At 36.1% G+C, this 3,891-nt stretch overlaps 1 pseudogene; it reads right to left on the reverse strand.

Annotated features, from left to right (window-relative positions):
- Positions 1–510: 510 nt before the first annotated feature.
- LOC143379520 (protein lin-54 homolog pseudogene) lies at positions 511–3,625 on the reverse strand (annotated as a pseudogene).
- Positions 3,626–3,891: the final 266 nt, after the last annotated feature.

The following is a 3,891-nucleotide window of genomic DNA, read 5'->3' on the forward strand; positions in this document are numbered from 1 at the left end:
AACTACTTAATTTTAAAAATGTGCCTGGGGATATCTTCTCCTTCTGATTTTCAAAAGTAAAAATAGCAGATTCCAGAATTCACCCTAAAAAATCTAATTTTTCTTAAAATGATATTGCTTTTCTAAACACAGGATGTCACTCAAATATGTTCCATAATTTGATAATGTAGACATTCTATCTGTGTTTAGTCTAAATCTAAAACTGAAGAATGACTGGGCAATACCAATGTTGCTTTGGCTGTTTCTTAAGGAAATTAAGAATCTATATAATACAGTAAAGAAAAATGTTTTTTAAAAAATCCAATTTAGAAGGGGCATAGAATTAACTAAGATTTAAAATGTTCTCATTTCCTCATTTGAAATTTCTTCTCTTTTAATATTGTAATTTCGTATTTCTTTCAAAAAAGGACTGAATTAAAATACAGTGAACTATCTTGTTAAACTATCTTCCAGAAAGTGAAATATCCTTATCGTTTCTGTACAGGCCCATTTATCAGTCTTGTGCAAGAGTTAGCAATTCATGGCACCAGGGTCACTTTTGCTTTTCCTGCAGAGTTGATGATGCATATCAAAATCATCCAAATGCCTCAAGAATCACCCACTCTGCTGCTGCCTTTGCTTCTCTCTTCTTGTCTGCCTGCTATGGCTGGGTGTGAAGCCAATTACTACTTCCTTAGTTATGAAAATAAATGGCAATTTTCTTCCTCCAATATTCAAAGCCACTGTTGGCCTAGTAAGCAAGTCTGAATTAAACTGAGAAGATAATTTAGACTTTCTGCTGTTTGTTGCTGCACTCTTACTTTAGCTTCACCTGCCAAATGCATCCATGCCTTTCTTTCTGGGTTTTCTTCAAAATTCTTGCAACCAACACATTTACATATCCAGTGCCCCATAGCACTCAGTAGTTTTTAAGACATCCTGATATTGGCAATTACATCCCGTGCTATGATATTGATATGATTCTCCTTCTTTCCTTTCCCTATCTTTGGCTTAAAATCTTCTTTATTTTTGTCAAGTCATGCCTTTATTGCTTTTTGCCCTTCATTTTCATGTTCCAAATTGTTATAACAGTTAGTACAACTGCCATTGTTATAAAATTTGCCATTTACAAAGCAATCACATTATAATTCCAAACAGCGATTTTGTACAATTACAGGGCTTTCTGGGCCCACTAGCAGATACTGATTGGATTATGCCATTGAGTGAAAGACTTGCCTGGGACTGGATACCAGATGTTCCAGGAAAATTAGAGCTGACTGCTATACACACATATGAAGACTGCTGTGGCTGAGAAATGTACTGAGCTGGAAGCACTGCATAACCCACAATCCCTGTTCCTGGAGCTGGTGCCAAGACAGTACCTAGTGGCAGGTTAGGGAGGTTGGGCTGGATCTATGACAGTGAGGTTAGAGGCATGATAAGCCATTGATGTGGTTGGCTATTAGTTACTATTTATGAAGCTGGATTGATGGATTTGGGGACAACTTATTGGATAGTATAAGCTTGAAAAAATGGAACTGACATTTGCACTGGGGTTGTATTAACAACCACTGGCTTTGCTTCCTAAAGAGGCTTAATGCTTTTACTGGGATTCTGACTAACTGGTTGGGTTAAGATACTGGCTTTTGTGTCAGTAACAAATCAGACATTACAAAACTTTCTTTCAGGCACTTTAATCTGCTGGGCATTTGCCAGAAGTTCCAGAGGAATTGGGAGCAATTTCCAGAGAAATAGTTTTCTTAAATTGTGATATGCTCACTCCTCCAACAGTGATGGTCTGCACAGCTGATTCCATTGCCTTATTTGGTGATTTCAAAGGTGATTTGGCTAATTTATTTTGCACCTGCATTGTAAAATTAAAAGTTGATGCAATAACACCACTTTCAGATATTGTTATCGTCTTTGATGGAGTTCCAGGGGTAGACTGTGAAAGAACCTTACCTGTAATGACTGATGGTGATAATTGAGTTGTCTTTTCTGTAACTGATTTACTATTAATTGGTTTTTCAAAGATCTACTTCATGATTACTGGACCACAATTGGTGTTCCAGGCTTCTTAGCAATCTCATCTGGCACCACGTCTATGATTGTTCTCCTGATAGAAAGGTGATCATGTGCAACACCAGAGGCACCACTGACTCCTCACAAGGCATTTTTCAGGCTCTTAGCAGCTGTGGTGCCTCCAAGACACAAACCCAGGTTTGTTCAAAATCACAAGCCCCACACCATCCTACAACTTCATCCCATAATTCACTATGTCTATAACATTTTTTAAAGAGAGAGAGAGGTAGAGAGAGGCAAAGAGAGAGAGAGAATTTTTTTAATATTTATTTTTTAGTTATCGGCGGGCACAACATCTTTTTTTTGTATGTGGTGCTGAGGATCGAACCTGGGCCGCACGCATGCCAGGCAAGCGCACTACCGCTTGAGCCACATCCCCAGCCCCTGTCTATAACTTTTAATTGGAATATTTTGTCCATTTCCATTTAATGTTGTTCTACTAATCTCATATTCTTCTAAAAGATTCTAAAACATGATTTACAAGCCATAAAGTTCTGTTCCTTAAATTGCACCATTTCAATGCTTTAAAGTTTATTTACAGAGTCTTGAACCATGATAATCTAATTTCCAAAAAGGTACAGTCTTATGTATTCTTATTTTATCTGCTTTCTTCCTTCTATTACATTAATCATATATTCAGATATTCCATTTTACCTCTATTGGTTCTACTTTATTAATCTTTGAGTTAGTACCCTAAAGATTACACATGCATTTGAGGCATTAATAAACTAATACAGGTTAGTAACAGTACTATGTTCCAGGAAAAGGTGGGACCTTAAAACGTGTTAACAAGCTGAAGTCTTTTCTTTTGTGTTATAACTGCTCTGCATCTCAACAGCATGCATATTTTAAGCCCTACCTTTCCAAGAGTGTCCAACTTACCTCAGTGCATTTCTTATCTTTTTGGAATTATGGATCCCTCATGTCCTGAGCTACCTCAGATGCTTCCAAAGCCTCTGAACCCCCCATTTATTTTTTTGTTTTACTTATTTGTTTATTTAGTATTTGGTTATTTTTTGGTAATTTATCACCTCTTAAGTAAATTCTTTAAAACTTTCCCAGTTTAGGGAGCTTCTTTTTTTCCATAGCCAGAACACTGGCTGCCTGCAAGCTGAAAATGGAATTACTGATATTTTTCTGATACTTTTTCCTAAATTTTTCAAATAAGGTCTCATCCAAACAATAAATATTCAAAGCAAATTCCAACAACTTTGTTTTTGACCTACAGGTTTCCTTCCCCCGCCAAAAAAAAAAAAATGTGTGTAATACATGGATTCCTTGGAGAAAGATAGTTTGTTAAAGAAGTGAACCAACTGCCAGTCAACAAAGACTTAAATAAAAGACACACTGTACACTTTCATTAAAACATTTGCATGTGGGTAAATCAATTATATTTTAACAGGCAATCACCTTAAACCATGAAAGTAGAAAGGGAAAGAAACAAATATTTAACTAGAATTTGTTAAACTTTAAACCAACATTTATACCTACTGATATAGGCTTTGCACTGGTTACTTGTAGACTTGCGTTCTGCCCAATAACTAGTATTCTCATTAGTTATCATACAACTTTTCCTTTATTTACCATTTTTCATCTTTACATGTATTCCTTTCTTTTTTAAAATTTTTTTTGTGGTTGTAAATGGACAACATGCATTTATTTTATTTGTTTATCTTTATTTCATACTGAGGATCAAACCCAGTGCCTCACATGTGCTAGAAAAGAGTTCTACCACTGAGATACAACCCTAGCCTCTTACATGTGTTTTCTAATGGCATAACTATAGGCTCACTGGACCTCCAACAGAGCAGACTCATAAGTGCTCTCAGG

Source organism: Callospermophilus lateralis, chromosome 13 (genome assembly GCF_048772815.1).
Source record: "Callospermophilus lateralis isolate mCalLat2 chromosome 13, mCalLat2.hap1, whole genome shotgun sequence".
Taxonomy (NCBI): domain Eukaryota; kingdom Metazoa; phylum Chordata; class Mammalia; order Rodentia; family Sciuridae; genus Callospermophilus; species Callospermophilus lateralis.